An 18,043-nucleotide genomic window follows, 5' to 3' on the forward strand; every position below is an offset into this window, starting at 1 on the left:
GCCAAAGTCCCCTAATCTTAGTCAAGTTCACGGGTTTACATTGTATGCTAATGACTGCCTCAAATTCATGTCTCCAGCCTGAGCTCTGCTCTGGTTGTCCTTTGGGTTTGGGATAAAATCCAAGTTCCTTGCCATGGCCCAAGAAATGGGTTGCTAAGCCACCCCACCCCAGCCCTTCGGTGTCACCATCTCCCCACCATCACTGCTCTGTCCACTCTGGCCTTCAACTACTCCAAAAGCATGGCTCCCTCCGGATCTTTGCCTAGCTGTTTCTCCTGTCTGGAATGTTCTTTCCTCCGATTGGTGACGAGGTCTTTCTCAACATTCAAGCCTTAATTCAACTCAGTCTCTTGAAAGAGGTTCTCCATGAGGTGTCTGCCTGGCGTGGCACCTGCCGGCAACACTCCTTACCTCAGTCCTCTGTGTGGCTCTCGGAAGTCACTTGCTTTCTCAATTGTTGTCCCTCTTCCCCACGGGTGGGTGGGCTCTAGGCAACCAGGCGCATCATCTTTGTCTTTCATATACTCCGTTGTAGCCTCTGCAACCAGCACACAGTAGGTAGCAAGTGCTCCATCAGGAAGCTGCTGGGTGCGTTGACTCTGCTGCAACCACATGGAACTATTGGCAATGCAGATGCGAACGACGCCCTCACCCAGCCCCTTGTCCTCTCCTCCTCTCCGGTCAGGATATAATGGCTCAGAGCATCCAGGTCTTCTCAGGAACCAAGGTCTTGATCAAAATGGCCGTCCTCTCTACTTCCGTGTTGGAATTAACTCACACTCGTCAAAGGAAAAGTCTGCATACAAATGAGCCCGCGCTCACCAGCTGGAGATGCTAGCTGTTAGCAGCTTCCCTGCACCTTTTCTGTTGCCATGATGCCTCTACGGATTTTTACACGTCTGAAACATAACAACCCAGGGATGCAGAAAACAGGCAATTAAACATCGCTTAGAGTCTGTTTGGGGGGCAGGTTTGATGAGTGGTGGAAACGTTCAATGTCACTGGCAATGCTGGAAAGAGCACGGGGGCGTAAAATGCCCAGGGCATCCTGAGGCACGAGGCGACCAGGACTGCACGTGGGCTGGCCGGCGTAGACCCCTTGCGGCTCTGCAGGAAGTCCGGCTGACTTTGAGACTTACCTCCTTTCACACCGCCCTTGGGAATGGAAATTTGCCCAGCCCTCCTGGCCCTGTCCTCGCACACATCCCTTTATTCCCATGTGTCCATGGGTGCGGCCAGCTTCCCGGGGGACACAGCTCCCTGTGCTCAGACACCCCTGCACATGCCCAGATGAGGAGGAGCTGAACCCTTTCCCCAACATTTTAAATTTTGTTTTGCATGTTCCGTGTGAGGAAGGAAGGAGGGCAAGCACTTACCAAGCCTCCTTTGCGTGCTCAGCACTGTTTTCACATCATGTCATCTCACTAAGGGGTCTAGAATCTTTTATGGTAAAAGAATTCTCTAGGAATCCTTCTGTCACATGCGTGTCTGGTGGCATCTCTGGTGGCAACAGGCTGTCAGAGAAGTGGACAGCTATTGAATGTGAATAATGTCCCTCCTAGTGCCCGTGAAAGAAGTGGGACAGCTGAGGAAAAGGAGCCGGGTTGTCTAGTCCATGAAAAAGCTTTCTGCCCAGAAATCGGACTCCCGTCTGGGGGTTACGGAGCCCCAGGTGAGAAGCGCAGATGCAGAGGAGGGAAGGGGGCAGCAGCCCGGGAGGTCCCAGCCAGAGACCCTCTCTGCTACACAGAGATCTGCCGAGTGCCCACTCTGAGGCACACGCACCTGCCCGCTGCTGGGGTCATCTGTGAACGAGACGCAGTTCCTTGTTTCCCTAGGGTTTGCTTCTGATGCTCAACCTTGAATATGGGAGATCTGAAAAAACCTGGAAGCCTGGGCCTGGCCAGGGCAGCTGAATTCCTCCAGATCCAATGAGGTCCTTCCTTCCAGGGTCTTAGGGAAAGTCTGGGAGAAAGGAAAGACGAAGCACAAGCCAAGTACAGGGAGATCCCAGGAGGGATAAGTTCGGGGAAGAAGAGGTCCTTTAGGTTTGGGGTGGAGGCAGTGAGAGATCTGGGAAAGTCTTTTGGATAGCGGAATGTTTCATGAAACTTGGTCTCAATGCCAGGGATGGCCTTTGAGTATGTGGACACTGATTTGGAATGCGGTGGTCCTGCCTGCTATAGCTCTGTTGTGCAGGCAAAGACCGAGCCAGGAGAGAGAGAGAGAGAGGAATTTTCTCCAGATAGCCGAATGGAGGCAAATTGGCAGATGAACCTCCATGGCTGTGTACAGTTTGTTCCGCATCCTCACCCTTCTGCATTGCTCTGTAAGGAGGAAGGGATAAAGGAGCTCTGAATATATTGACGTTTGAGGGCAAATTCAGGCTTTCTTTCACTCTGATTGACTCAACAGCCTCAGTGCGGGGAACTAAACAGTTGGTAGCAGAAGGAGAGGCAGAAGCCATCTCTAAGAAAGAAGTTGTGGGTGGCTTTGGGAAGGTCAAGGTCAAGGTCAAGGCAATAGCACAAGGCTCTGACTCTAAACTAAAATCCAGGGGGGAGCCTGATGCAGAGTTTTTATAAAGGTACTGAATGTTGTGACCTAGGCATTTCTTCTTTAAAAATGTGCACTTACACGGCTGTAAAAATAAGGGGTATGTCTTTTTATTTTTTAAACAAAGGATAAGGATAAGGGAACTTCACGGATACGAGGGAGGGACTGGAGCAGAGGACGTCAGCACAGTGTCTGAAACAGCCAGGGGAAACATCCCGCCCACCTTGCAGTGTCGCCCTTGGGTTGATTCCTCACCGGGTGCCAGGGTATCTAAGTGTAAAAGGTTCTTATTATTTTAAAAGCTAACAGAGAATTTTAAAACATTGCTGGGAGAAGCTGTGCTGTGGCTGCCATCTCGTTCTCCTCCCCTGTGGACGGTGAGCTGGGGTTGCCGTACCACTGCTCCCGGGAGGCTGCAGGAGGGGATCCCAGTAGAGTGACTGGCAGGAAGTGGTTCCTGCTTCTCCTGTCCGCGTGGACACAACACCACCAGCAGCACGGCTTGCCCGGGTCCTGACACCTGTCGTATTGTCCCCTTCTATTGCCACTGCATTCCTGAGCTTACCGTTCATTAACACAGTTGAGGTGGCCTAGTCCAGTGGCTTCTTTCTTCCCTTCCTTCTTTACTTCCTCTCATTGTCAAGTTTCGCCTCCAGCCCCGCCCCCACCAGAGCTCTCGAAAGCGAAAGCGGGGTCCCCTGCTGTTGCTATTGCCGCTGCTTCCTAGCTGTCCCACGGGGGCGGCCATCCCAGACCAGGGACCCCCTCTTAGGAACCACTGTGATTAACTCTTCTTGGCCTCTCCCACCTGCAAATCCATGAGTTTGATGCTTCCGGTTTTGAAAATGATCGAGCCTGAGTTTGTTGAGTTTTTAAGCCTGGGCTGGAAAGCAGTGTTCACTGGGCTCGTGGGGCTTGCCTGCGGGGACGCCCCACCAGCTAGAAGTTACGGCCTTTCTCCTTTTCTCACCTGCCATCCCCACCTGCAGCACCGAGGCCCTGCAGGTGCCTTTTCTTTCCTGGTTAGAGCCTCATTAGCAGTCAAGTGGACACCTGACTACTCTTGCTCAATTTCATGCCTAGTGAGATGGTTTGAGGGCCCCACTGGTTTGCCTGTTGGAAGGTGGAGTGTGGATTGCTCATGAAAAGCCACCCGGGGCTGCTGCCTTCCCGTCAGAGAGGAGGAAGTGGCCAAGAGAGGGTGGTTGTTATTACTACTGCCGCGGGGAATAACGACCACGTACGCCAGCTGCTTAATGGAAATTACTTAACATAACCCTTCCACGTTCACTAAACCCTATACATCCAATATCTTGTCCCCATTCTACAGGCGAAGAAACAGAGGCTCAGCGCAGTCTGACAGCTGAGCGGGAGGTGAGGCCAGGGCTCTTACCCAGCACCGCTCCGGCACTCCTGCTCAGAACCCATACTTCCTGGCGAGGTGGAGGGGCACCCCTTGGCCCTGCTTGAGCACCTAAATGACCCCTTCCCCCACTGGTTTACAGCCACTCTCCCGTTCCCCTTCCTCCCCCTTCCTCCCAATATCCAAAGCACTGTGGTATCCAAGATCTCAATGGATCCTCAAGGTACCCTAGAATGAAGGCCTGAGATTATTTGGGGTGCGCAGCTGGCAGTCGGGGATCATGCCTCTTCTTGGTCGCCAAGCTGAGTCCAGCTAGTCTCCGAGGGGGCTAACCTGCTTGCGGTTTTCACTAGGGGCCGGCTTTCTATAGGAAAAGTGGTCTTTTGATGAATGGCCCTGGTGAAGGGGCCCCACTTCCTCTTGCCTTTCCTCTTTTGGTCACTTCCTCTGTAGATTTCTTTCAGGTTTAAATGTTTGAAAATTGTTTGAGAGACAGAAAGGAAGAGAGAGAGAGAGAGAGAGAGATCTTTCACTCCCATATTCACTCTCCCAATGCCTGAAATGGCTAGGACTAGGCCAGGTGGAATCCAGGAGCGGGGCTGTCAATCCAGGTCTCCCACAAGGGTGGGAGGGACTCGACCACTGGAGCCTCCCCTGCTGCCTCCCAGGGTGCCTTAGAAGAAGGCTGGGGCAGCACGCGGGCAGGGCCTTGCGTGCAGGCACTCAGGTATGGGTGCTGGCATCTTCACCACCAGGCCAGACGTCCACCTCTCCTTTGGGCTCAAAGGTGACCATGCACATTTTACGAATCATGGTCTTTCTCACCATAGCCAGTGGGATGGAGTTAAGTCGCAAGAGGGCATAGCCAACAGGAGAGCAAGCCAAGATCGCTCGCAGTCACCCCAGCGTAAGAGATGAGTGTCCTCCTTGGGTGTGTTGGTTGTGCGGCTTGGCTTGGGCCTGGAGCAGACACTGGAGGGGTGGTCAGGAGGGGCAGGGCGGGGGTTCTGAGCGGTCGCTCAGGTGGAGGAAAAGGAAGATGGGGCAAACGGACTTTCATGAGCTGGTCAAGGCTGGGAAGGAAGAAAGTGGGGAGAAGGGACCTGGGTTTTTACAAAATGGGCTGCACTCCCAAGACAGGACAGAAGTTTCCAGAATGGAGACATCGAAATGACCCGAAGCACGTGGGGTAGTTACATAAGAAGAGCTAATCTTCTTTTTGTTTGGGCAAAACCATAGCCAACTCCAAATGGACTCATGGCTTTTCATTCGGAATAGGGTTTGGGCCAGAGTTTACATCTCAATAGAGGCAGGCAGGACCAGCCGAGGGTGTGGGTCTCTGACCAAGGACTTGGCTGGACCTGGGTCTGTGACACTGGACAAAGCAATTTCACTTCTCTGAGTGTGCTGCTTCATTAGAAAAATGGAGCTAATGCTTTTCCTGTAGGGTTAGGGATAACAACAAGGTTTCAGACGCTTGGGGGTGGGGCAATCAGCCGAGCTGCAACCCAGTTACTGGGCTAAGTGAGCTGTGGCGACTGCAGCCTTCTGAGTGCTCACACTTTCCCTGACGCCCGAGCCGCCGGCCGCAGCCCTGGCCACACAGCCCGGGCTGGGAATTTCACGGGGCCAGGGGTCTTTGTGTCTATGATCCTTTGGCTTCCATTCCTAGGGGGATGGTGCCACTAGTAAGAAAGACCTCAGGGTCACGGGTCCCAGCACCCCTGGACGTAAGAGGAGGGCCTTCAAGCTGGGAGGAGGTGGCTTCTAAAGTGTCCGCTCGGAGGACACCTCTTGGATGTTCCACTTCCAGGCTTTGGCCTCCCCCGTCCTCAGCTCTTTGCCCGTTAGCCCTGCTGTAAGCATCTAGATTTCTCCTGCCCGTGCGAGTCCAGCTGCGTAGGGCTCCTTCCTTAATCTGTTGTGACCAGGATTAGAGATTTCAGAGCCTGTGTCCTCGCACAGAAGGAGCCTGTGGGAGCTCTGGGGACAGCGATGGTCCTGTTTGCACTTTTCCGGAGACGAAGCTGCAGCCGGGAGGGCTCTGGGCATTTGTGTGTGTGTGTGGGGAGGGGGCAGGGGCTTCTGGCCTGGGCCCTTCTTCAGATTCTTTCCCAAATCCTTTCCTCCCGAGGGGTGAGCTGGGCGGCCTGTGCCTGCGCAGGGCCAGGGAGCTCTAGTTGTGTCTTTGTGTGTCGCTGACGGTCTGCCGCCAGGACGCTGCAATAGCTTCCTTAGTGGTCCTGCCCCTCTCGTCTCCAGGGGCTGCCACGCGCCCCCCACAGGCCAGCATGCATTTGCTCCGACACTGGCACCATTAGCAAGGACCGAGGAGGGCCGTCCTGGACCCCCACGTGGGGTCGGGAGCCTGGTGGGGATGCCCTCGAGCCTGGGTGCTGTGCTCCCTGCCCCTCCTGCCTGGGCCTCTCTGCACTTCTCCGCCAAGGTCCTGTGCCCTTGGACTTGTCTTCATCTTTCCTGGCCACCAGCCCCTCGCTCCGGGGACTGACCTGGAATCGGATGATTTCCACGCAAGGGCGTAGCCTTCCTGTTCCGCCTCTGCCTTCTCCCTCTTCGCTGTCCTGGTCCTGCTAGCTCTTGGCCATTTCCCCGGGGACCTCTTCTGGGCTTCTGCCTGCAAAGCCCTTTCGCCTGCCCGCTGACCTGAAAGGCCGCCTTGCTCAAATGCCACCTTCTCTGGAAGCCTTCCTGGGCTGTTCGGGGCAGAATCCGGAGCTCTCTTTTCCCGAGCTGCCAGTGTGGCTGCTGTTCCCTCTGCCATTTGCAACAGCACCTGGAGTCACCGCTTGCTTTCCACTGAGAACAGGAATTGTGGTGACCAAGGGCCGTTTCCGGTTTCACCGGAGGTGGGGGGTGGCCCAAACGTGGGCGTGCAGCACCCGGGGAAGGGTTTGAAAGAAATTTTAATTGGACTCCTCCTCTGCTCCAGCTCAGACCTGGGACCAGGAAGCTGGAGGGGGCGGGGTGGGCTTGGAGCCGTGGGAGGTGGGATGGGGAACAGAGCATAAGATGGAAATAAATAGCGAAGTCCCCCTAATGATGCCTGATTTCCTGATTTGATATCCCACATTAATTATAATTACTTGCTAGGAGATAGGGGATTAATCACCGTGTGTGGCACTTCTGCAGAACTGCAACACGATGCCTCGCTGCCTCGCAGCGGCGCTGCTCAGACGCTGGCGAAGACGGAGCAGCTTGGTGAGGATTTCTGAGACTCACCTGGGCCTCTGCAGGGCGGGGGTGTCAGTGGAGGGTGCCAATGGGGGGTGGGGGTGGGAGTGGGGGCAGGATTGTCCTCTGGGTCAGGGCATCCTGCACATGTGCCTGGAAGGGCTCACCTGCCCGTCCTTGGAATAAGAGAGACAAGAACACGAGGAAGCTTCTGACGGGGCTTCGGGAGGGCGGGTTGTATTCTGACTTCACTAACTGACTGATGGTGTAACTTTAGGAAGGCTTGCTCGGGGGACAGGTGCACTGGACTCCCAAGCGGCCAGGGAGGAGGAAGACCTCCGCCCGGACTTCTCCTCCTCCCTCCGAGTCGAGTCTGTCCTGAAGGCCAGTCTCCATAACCCGGCCCCTGGGAACCCTTTGTTGTCCTTCCTGGTGGGTGAGGGGCTCCTCTTTTGGACCCTACCCACCAGCAGGTGGCGACTGCGGCCGCCCCTGGGCCCCTGTACCCTCTGTCCCGCTGTGGCTGGTTTTCTCCAGACTGCTTCCCGCCTTTCAGCATCTAGAAATGTCGCCTGTCCAGAGATGGCCCTCCAGGCATCCTGTGTGGAACCGTCCTGGGCTGGATTGGGTTTCTCAACGGCGTTTCACACATTCTGCTGTTTATTTTCTCTCCTCTGCAATTAGAGTGGGTACTTGGCTTTGGTAACAGTTGTATGCCATGGCGTGACATGGAGGGGACAGCCAAGAGTTGATGAGTGAGTGAGTGGCTGTCTTCATAACCCCGTGCCCCTCGGGACAGTTTTGTTTGAGATCAGGGGGAGGAAGTGGCAAACGAGCTCTGAGCCTGAGAAGATCCGGTAGTTCACGCAACTCAGAGAATGATCTACTTACAAAGTGTGTCAAAAGCTTATTTTTCATTTTATTTGAAAGGCAGAGAGAGAGAGAGAGAGAGAGAGAGAGAGAGAAGCCCATTAGCTGGGGCAGAGCCAGGCCAAAGCCAGGAGCCAGGAACTCCATCCAGGTCTCCCATGTCGGTGGCAGGGTCCCAAGTACTTGAGCCATCACCTGCTGCCTCCCAAGGTGCACATTAGCAGGGAGCTGGATTAGAAGTGGAGGAGCCAGGACTCGAACCCAGGGACTCTGATCTAAGATGTGGGCATCCCAAGGGGCAACTTAACCACTGAGCCAAACGCCTGTGCCTCCTCTCTGCTCTCTTATTGGACATTGGCTGCAGACCAGGAGTGGCCCAAGGCTTCCGGCGCCTCTCACTTTGCTCTCACCAGCCCGGCATCCGGTGCCTCCAGTTTATAGATGGCAAACCTGGGGCTCCCAGGACAGAAATTGCTTAGGATCTCACAGCCAAGAAGCAGTGAGTCCAGGCTGCAGCCAGACCTGCCGGGTCTAAGGCTCTCGCTGGTTTCCGTCGTGTGCTCTTGCTCCAAGGTGGGGGTGAGGCTGGAGGGCGCAGAGCCCTGCCCATGGACACTCTGCTCCCAGCGCTTGCTGCCCCGCCCAGCCAACTGGTCACCCTCGTTGACATTTTGCCTGTGTTCCTCCTCTTTAATTTGCCTTATCTCTACAACTGGAGTTCCTTGCCATTCCTGGTTTTCCAGAATAGGCCTTTCAAATTCCAGCCAATCCACTGGCATCCTGCAGGCCTGTTGGGCAGCTTCGGGGTCTGCCTGGGGATAAGACCTCCTGACAGCTTGTCCTGGTGATGCCAGTGGAGAGAGTCTCCCAGCTGGTCCTGTTGTTCCAGTTGAACTACAATGAATGCATCAGTGCTGGCCCCCGTCCCCCGCCCCATTCCGCCCCGCCTCCCACCTCCCAGCTGCTCAGGGCAAAGCCCAGGCGTGGGGGGGGGGGCTCACTTCCTCCCAGGGCAGGGGTGGGTGGGATGGGGGTGCCTGTGAGCCCCTCTCTAAGCTACTTCTTCTTGCTTGGGATCCCCACTCCCGGGCTGGGACTTGGGGTGACCTTCTGAGCAAAAGGGTGGCAGGGGGCAAGCAGGAGGCCCTCACCCTGAAGTGGCAACCATTGTACCATCTGTGCTTGTGTTGAACTTGAGGGTTTTCTGGGATCCCAAGGGAAGCGTTTGGAGTCCAGCTAAGGGGGGCGGGTGGGTGAGCATCCAGGTAAGCTCGCTTATCCTTTTGGAGGGGTGATGAGCCTCAGAGGGGAGTGATGGGAGAGGCTGAGAGGCGACAGGAGTGGGCGTGGCCCTGGGTGGGGCGGTACTTGTGTTTTACCCCTCAGTGTCACCCATGAGACTTAGTGCAGAGCCCACGGGCTTCCTCACCCTCCAGGCGCATTCCGAGGCCTCGGGTCTTGTGGGATCCTACGTGGGCTGGAGGTTCTGGGGCGACTGGTGAGGAGACCAGACCCGTGGCCGCCGTCTTTGCCCTAGGATCTTGGGGAGCAGGGTGTGTGTGTGTGTGCTCATGTGGGTGTGGGTGTGGGTGTGGGTGTGGGTGGGTGTGGGTGCCGGCACAGATGTCTGCCCGGGTCTCTTCCAGTTGTAACATGGCGCAATTTTTGTAGCGAGTGAGCTGCCAGACCAAGTCTGCCCTCTCTGACTCTTCAGTTCTCTTTCCAAAGACATGCTGGACAGACGCACGGCGGGGTGAGGAGCCGGGCCCAGGGCACGACCTGGGAACTGCAAGGGGGCAATGGTGGACGCCAGAGTGGACAGCAGGTGGTGCTGAGAGAGAGCACATCCACTAGACGGGAGCCTGGGGTCGGCTAGCGGCTGCAAGGGGAGAGGCAGCTGGGAGCCTTCCCGGCGGAGCTGGGCCAAGGGGAGAGGAGATAAGATACCGGATCCAAGAACCGGGGGTCGGAGAGGTGGGGGCGGGCGAGGGGAGCTTGAGAGCTTTCTGGACCAGAGACTGGTACTGGCCAGAGAGGAGCTGCCTCACTGCACAGCTGCTCTCTCAAGGGGAGGAACCAGGCAGGAGACACCCAGAATGCAAGGTGGGCACAGGTGTGCAGGCACGCAGGTGTGTGTACACCGGATCCTGTTACGTTCCGCTGGAAACTGGCTCGAGGTGGCGGTGACACTGACGCACCCGTCCCAGGATGTGACAAAAAGGAACAGACACCAAGGCAGAGCGGCCTTGTGCCTTGTGGAAGCGGAGGCCACAATCTCCCTGGTCGTTGTCCTTTCCCTCCACTTGCACTATAAGCTTTGAATAGATCCCGAGCCAGCCGCCCATGCTGCGCCCGCCCCCGTGGGTGGCCACGCCCCCTGCCCGCAGCGTGGTGGGGGTCTGAGAGAACAGAGTCCAGCTGCCCCACAGGCGCCCCGCCCGCCTCCACCTGCTCTCTCCTTCCCACTTCTCTCCTCTGGTCTCTGTTCGTGTGAGCTGACGCGTCCGAAAAGGGAGTTGTGTCCCCGCTAGGAAAGGTGGCCACAGCGACAGAGAAAGGGTGCGGGAGAGAATTAACGGAGAACCCGGCTGCACAGACTCTGAGCTGCCGTCTGTTCTACGCGCAGCCGCTGCCGGATGCGCCGGCGGGTTGTGGGCTGCTTAGTGCCGCGCCGGGCCTCTTCTGGTGCCGTCATAGGATGTCCCTGCGTCAGTACAGCCCTTCAGCCCGGGAGCTGTTAGCGATCACCTGCCCTCAGGGGTCGCCCTTCCTGACCCTTGGACTTCCGCCGGGCATTTTGCTGGGAGTTTTTCCGCCACGATAAGCGATACTGTAAATGAACCTCTTGGTGCGTAACTCTGTCTGTGTTTTGGGTAATGATTTTCTCCAGTTGTTTCTACCTAGGCACTGTTTGGAGGCGTCGGTGGACACCCACCCCACCCCTCCCCGCCCCACCCCGCCCTGCCAAGCCGGTGAAGCTGCAAAAAGTTCCCGAAAGTTCCTATTTGCTTCTTCTCTTTATTTCTGGAGGTACCCAGCGCTTTCCTGGGGGCCCGAGCTGGCCTGGGGCATGTAGCCTGGGAGACTCTCTTTGAGAAAGGGTTCTTACGGTGCCACCAGGTGCCCCACCGCCAAAACAAGGTGCGCCCGAACCAAAGGGCAGCCCAGGAGGGGTGACCGCCTCCCACATCCTCCCTGGCCCGCTCCATGGAGCGCACATTGGCCAATGTGCTCTAGCACTCACTCTTGGGCCTCGGGCCCGGCTGAGGAGGTGCACCACGGCCACCTGAAAGGCACAAGCTCAGCCGTTCCGTGGCCGCCCTGTGTTGCCACGGGGGCCTCTGTGGCAGCCCCGCCCCCTCAGGCAGACACCGGGTGAAAACCAGCAGGCCTCAGTTGTGTCAGATCTACAGGGAGAGGGGGGACACGGTACATTCAGGTGACCTGGAAAGAAAACAGGCGCCCGGGGTGCAGAGAAGTCGCCCGGGCCAGGCCCCCCAGTGAAGCTGGCCTTTGCCTTTTGCTAACCTGCGTGCCTGAGCAGAGTACACCGGGCTGCGCGCGCATGCGCCTGTGTGCGTGTCCCTGCGGCTAACGCTTATCAAGCGCACCACGGGTGAGTGGTGTGTGTCCAGGCCGGATGAGGAGCAGGGTAGGAAAGGGGCCTGGCGTGGTTTCTCCTAGAGGAAAACGGCCGATCTGGCAGGAAGCCTACTGGGCGCACTGAGTCCTGGGACGGAATGCCCCTGTGCCACGGGCGATCCCATGCACTGCCCGGGGCGGGGGGCAGCGGAGGGGGCTTGCTTCATTTGGGAGTGGGCGGGGCCTTGAAGGCAGAGCGGGTTTTGAGTTGAAGAGATGTGAGAATAGGCAGGCAAAGGGGGAGAAGGGGAGAGGGGTCGCTGGGCGGGGAGGCGGCTGGCAGTCTGAGAGGCACCTTCCCATCTTAGGGGGCTGTGCTGGTGAGGAGGTGTCACAGGGCCCCAGCAGGTGCAGCTCAGGAAACACTTCCTGGGCGGGATCCCCTTTATCGGGTTGGCTCCGAGGGCCGCTGTGGGTGGAGACTGTGACATCCACGGCATAAAATGAGGCCGTGCTGGTGAGAGCACCCTGTAGACCACCACGTGCGGCCATCACGCACCTGCTCTGGTCCGGCATTACCCCGACTCTCCCTGACAAGCCTGCCAGGCCCCCCTTTGCTGGTCGGGGAGCAGGGCCCGAGAATGGGGGGCAGAGTCGCGGCCGACCCCTGGTGGCTTTGTTCCGTGCAGACGCCAGCCCTGTGACTGGGTGGCTGCCTCATCCAGACGTAAAACACGGGAGCTCCCAGGAGCCGGGTCGGCTCGGGTCTCTGCCCTGTGGCTCTCTGTGGTGGCGGTGTAGGGGCTGGTAGTGAGGAAGTGAACAGGGGGCCGGGGAGAGGGCAGGAAGGGAGGAGGCCAAGGATCCTTTCCCTGCAATGTCGCCCACCACATTGCCTGGAGCCCACCGTGCTGTTCTTGAGACAACGTGCGAGTCTACGTTCCCTCTGGCTCTTGTCAAAAGGATGCGGTTTGAGTCCAGACCCCAAAGGCTTTATGCTTGCGTCTCCGTCTCTCTCCCGAACACATGTATTCTTCAGTCTCTGAGGGGCGGGCAGACAGACAGATCTTCCATTTGCTGTTTTACTCCCCAGATGCCTGCAAAGGTCACGCACGGCTAGGTCAGTCCAAAGCCAGGAACTGGGAACTCAATCCAGATCTCCCATGTGGGTGCCAGGAACACCCCCCCATCTGAGGCTCCGCCCACGGCCTCCCAGGGTGCACATTAGCAAGAAGGTCAAAACGCCAGTTGATCTGGGCCCCACAATAGTCAGGAGCTTTGTTAGGGGAGGCATCTGTCCCATCTGGTGTCTCTACAGCCACATCAAACATCCACCCCAAGGTCTTGCAGTCTTGGTGATATCTTACATGGAAATGCTGGTGGACGTCTCCACTGGTGAGGTAGCCGGACAGAGTGGATGACAGTCAGAGAGGGTGTGTCCCCCTAAGGTGACAGGAGTGACGAACTGTATTTGAGAGTGTGGCCTTGTCGACTTCGCCTGGGTTCAGAAGCTCTGTGCCCTTGGGCGGATTGCTTGTCCTGCCTTGCGCCTGTTCCCTGGGTATGAATGGGGACGACAATGATGCCTACCTATTGGGTGAACTGCAAGATTAGGCGGCCGTGGCACAGAAAGTGCTAGAAGGTTGTCTGCATTGGAGTAAATGCCTGGAATGGGGCATTGGCTAGGATCACCCCAGTCTGGCTCATAGACACCTTTGAAGGATGTCGGTCCCGAGACTTCTCCCCAGGGTGACATCTGCTGAAGTACAATCCCGAGTTCTGACGGCCACCACCAAAGTGACTTCTCGGGGCTCGGGAGCCCTGCCCTGGTGCCTGGGGCCCTTTCTGTCTGCCCCTCGCCCTGCAGCTCTTGCCCCAGACTAACAGAGCATCCAAGCACTCTATCCCTGGATTTGTGCGCTAAACCCCATCTGCTTCTACAGGAAGCTCAGGTTGGTCCAAGTTGGCCCCATGGAGGTCAAGGACTTGCCCAAGGTCACACAGCTAATTAGGGAATAAGAGCATACCTCAAATCCGCTCAGGAGAAATCACTCAAGGGGTATGATATGATCAAAAGTGCTCTGGGGGCCGCAGCCTCTGGTGGGAGCCGGGCGGGAGTGAGGGGTGCTCCTGTGGTGGAGGTGGAGGCACGCCAGGCCCGAGGCAAGAGAAGCGCTCTGGGCAATGGCTCTAAATGCCCATGTCCTGGGCCGCGCAGCCACAGGGGCTTGCAGGCAATGGGTTTCTTTGCCTTTCCCACCGACACCTGTGCTGAGTGACTTGATTCACAGAGTCTAGAGACGGCACCCTCCTCTTATTTACCAGTGGCAAAGAGAAGCGGCAGCCGGCGATCGGGGGGGGCGCAGTGGTTTCCCGTGCTCCTTAAGCAGGAAGCGGCTTTCGGCTCTGCCTCTGCCCCGTCCCCTGGCCCCGAGTGCCCAATTCATTCTCACTGGCTCACTGGGACACTCCGCAGTCTACCCGGTCACACCTATGCATGAGGGAGCGAGCATGAGAGGCAGGGGCCACCGATGTTGGGGGGGGAGGGGCTGGGGGAGGATGGCCCTGCTTCTTGGTCCCTTCCAGGGGGGCCACTATCCCATGGTCGGTGCCTTATTAGGGCCTCAAGGGAGCAGGCAGTGTGTGAGGGGCTCCCGCGGCAAGGCGGGCAGGAGCAGGGGCTCCCCGAGAGACATGGGCTCCCTCTGAAGAGAGCCCCGAGAGCCAGGAGGTTGGCTTTGAGGTCAAGTCTTGGCTGCCCTACTGGCAGGTGCAGCCGTGGGCAACTCACTGGACCCCAATGGGGCTGAGCGCCTTCCGACAATGAAAGCATGGTGCCGCGACGTAGCCCCAAAGGGACCTCAATGAGTTTGTGGAAAAGAAGGAACTCAAAGATAAGCCCGCAGCCCGTGAGCTTTATTTCTCAACGTGGGATCCGTGAAGTTCAGGGCGCTGGGAGGGGAGCCCGGGCCCTAGGCGCTTTAGGAACTGGAGCTGTACTTTAGGAACTTGGTTGTGAGGTGCTCTGGCTGCCGGCTGGGGCGGCGGGACGTGTGTGCCGGGGATCCCCCCTCGTAGCCAAGGGTCTAAATAGGAAAAAGAAAAGGAAGGGAAGAATGCTCAGCTTGTCCCTTCTGCCAGGCCAGCTTTGAGGGTCAGCCTCCTGAGCTTCTTGGACTGGGTGTTGCTTAGAGCTTTGTCGGGGCAGCAGGCCGGGGAGTGACGGGAAGGCAGGCGGCTGGGACTCAGGGCACAGGAGGGGTTCTCTGACCTCGCCCCGAGGGTCAGCGCCACGAGGAGCCCCCACCAGCGGCGTCCTGGTTTCTCTCATCCCGTCCATCCTGCACCCCGCTTTCCGGGTTAACTCTAAAACGCTGTTGGCTTCTATTGGCTTTCATGCTGAGCCTCGCCGGCTCTCGCTACCTAAACCAAACCCTGGCAATTTCCGGCAAAACCGAAACCAGCCCGTTTTGGTCTATGAGTTCTGACTCTGAACTTCTAAAACACTTAAGTGTCTGGCACGTTTGGTTTGACACTTTTGTCTCCTGTAATCTTTAAATGGCTTTTCCCCATGTTCGAATTTCTCTGAGTAAGATAGATGCCTATTGGTTTTTTTCTTTTTTTTTTAATTCATGGTTTTTACAGAAACATATTGAGTCTGCATTGGGAGCTGTGTCAAAACGCCTCCCTGCCCTCAGGGCAGTGTCACCCAGAGTGCATGACAGGTGGCACTGAGGCAGGGCAGCGCGAGGCAGTGTGGCCGATGCGGCCGCCGAGCGCCCGGCTGGGACAGTCACAGCATGTGGGTGGGGCCGGAGCCGGCTGTGGCGGTGCTTCAGGAAGTGTCGCCAAGGTGCAGAGGTACGGAGCTGGGCCCACCTTGAAAAACACAAGGGCTGAAGCAGGAGGCGATGCCGGCCTGGGGTTGGGAGGCGGGGGAGAGAGAGAGGCAGAGGACTGCAAAGAGAGGGACAAATATCTGGAGGCCCGCAGCTCTGTGACCCCAAGCATCGCACCCTTGGGGCGGGAGCCCAGGCTCGGAGGGCAGCGGGAGCTCCTGGGGGCAGTGGGGGTGGGAGCAGGGGTCAAGGTCAGCCTGAGCCCGCAAGCTTCGCGCAGGCCCTTCCTCTCTTGCTCCATGTCCTGTCTCTTGACCCAAGTCACAGGAAGGAGCTGGAGGGGTTCAGCTCGCTTCCCATGACACAGATGGGGAACACCGAGGCGCCGGTGAGGGGCGTGGCTCGGCCACACTTAAGCAGAGAAATGGCAGTTGAGAATGCACGGGGCCTGTCCCCAGGCAGGGGCTGACGTCATGACTGTGGCTGAGGCCACCGGCTCTCCAGTCCCCAGCAGAGTAGAGGGGGTCCCCTCCTGTGAGCCCGGGCGCAGGGGCCGGTGGGAGGCCAGTCACCTTGGCTGTACAGGTGCCGTATGGGTCGTCCCCCTCGCAAGGCAGGTGCTCAGCTCTGAAGGTGACTGAGACAAGGCCCCAGCTGCACGCTAACTCTGTGCGACCGTAGGAACTGTGATGCAAGTTTGCATTTTGAAACGGACCACCTAGAAATGTAACCCGGGGTCTGTGGGGAACTTCCTGGAAAGCAATCTGGGCGTTGAAACAGGGTGGCTTTCCAACGGCTCCAAACCAGAGAAACTACGAATTTCAATGCAGGGGTCTTGGCATCAGCTGTAGTCTGACTTAGCTTTGGAAAATAAATCCTGAAGGCTAGGTGGTAAATGGCTACAGGAGGGACCCGGAAAAGGGGGAGAGAGAGAGAGAGAGAGAGAGAGAGAGAGAGAGAGAGAGAGAATTGCAGGTCGGTGTTGGCCTGGGAGGATTTTAAATGCCTGTCAGGCATGAATGGACAGAACCCTTGGAACCCTGGGGAAGGGTGCTGGCTCAGACAATGGTTGAGTTTTTTGATTACTGTAATTATGCATCCATAATGCATGTTATAGGAAAAGAAAAAAGGCAACTAGACCCTAAGCTACAGCACTTTAGGTCTGTGTGCTGCCTCGGGCACGCTTCCCGACAGCCAAGGCCTCGGTCACACAGCAGGCTGCTCAGCCTGGCATTCCTACCGTGCCGCAACTGGTCCCCGAGGGTGGGCCACACAGGTGGCAGAGGCTGGAGCGGAGCTGGCATCGGTGAGAAGAGCGAGCGGTCGGGGGGGGTGGGGAATTGAGATAACCCAGCTGTCCTGGGTGGTGTCCTATTGCTAGGCCTCAGTTTCCCTGTTTGTCGAAGACATTTTTACAAGTGAGCACGGCGTACTGTTTGCTGTGGTTTTAGGGGGAAAAGCCAAGGAGCTTGGTGTTGGTATTAGTGTGTAGTAGGGTGCAGCAGGAGCCGGGAAGCAACACTGAGGGGACATCGCGGCCAAGGAGGCTGCCCACCCTCGTGGGTTTGATGGATCCTGGTGTTTTCTCTGTACCAAGAGGAGAGCTCTTTGCCTACTTGATTTTGGTTTGTACTCTTGTCACTGTGGAGGACACTATAATCCAAAATTATTCGACGCGTTTTCCACCATCCTGATGTTTTATCTTCTTCCCCCGTCTTTTAATATCGATGCTCCCCGTGGCAGCGGTGACTTTGTCACTTCCTTGGGAACACAGAGCTCTCCAGCTTCACTCTCGGGCACTCCCCGGGGTGGGGTGTGGGGGTGGGTGGGTGGGGGTGCGCCCCCTCTGGCAGGCTGCCTGCCACGGTCATTTGCAAGAGTTGGCTGAGTGACAGGCGTCGTTGGGAGACAGGTCAGAGCAGCCCAGGGAGCAAGAGGTGCTCCTGGGCTCCCAGGCTACCCACGTTCTTTATAAGCCAAGCCCTTCCTGCTGGGGTCCCAGGCACTCCCTGCAGACTCCTCCCCAGCCCTGCCCAGGTGCTGTCACACTCCGGAGACCGGTCAATGGTTGTCCACGCTGACGGTGGACGCTTCCTCTTCCTCGTCCCTGGCTTCCTGGTTATCTTGTTGATCAAGACTCGTTTCCTGGCCATCTGGAATGTGCTCATTCTCTTGAATCTTGTCAAGTTCTCAGCTCATTGCCACCTAGGAGACGAGCCCCTGTGGGGCTTGGGGTGTCTTAGAGAGGGCCCGCCAGAGGATTTGGGCGTGTTTGGGTGATGTCAAGATTCTCCGCCTCCGAGAAGAAGGGCTTGCACTGGATTGGCCTTCTCTGATGGGTATCTCGCCGTGTCTCACTCAGCAGGCAGGAGGAACCTGAGGCTGCGATGGGTAAAGCAGAGGCTGTCGCCCACATTAGCCAGAACAGGAGGGTCTCTGCTCATCTCTCAGGGCAGACCCTGGCAGAGGCTGCTTCCGTCTCCCCCCACCCCAACCTCCTCCCCTTGGGGCCAAGGACACAGCCGGGCTGCAGACAGCCAATCTGTGATAGCCGGGTCTTCACCATTGCCCACATTTTGCTGATGAGGCGATTGTTCAGAGAATGCAATCTGCAGTTGGACAAGAGTTAGTCTCTCCTGCT

Source organism: Oryctolagus cuniculus, chromosome 1, assembly GCF_051225735.1.
Source record: "Oryctolagus cuniculus isolate XC-2025 breed Fujian yellow rabbit chromosome 1, ASM5122573v1, whole genome shotgun sequence".
NCBI lineage: Eukaryota > Metazoa > Chordata > Mammalia > Lagomorpha > Leporidae > Oryctolagus > Oryctolagus cuniculus.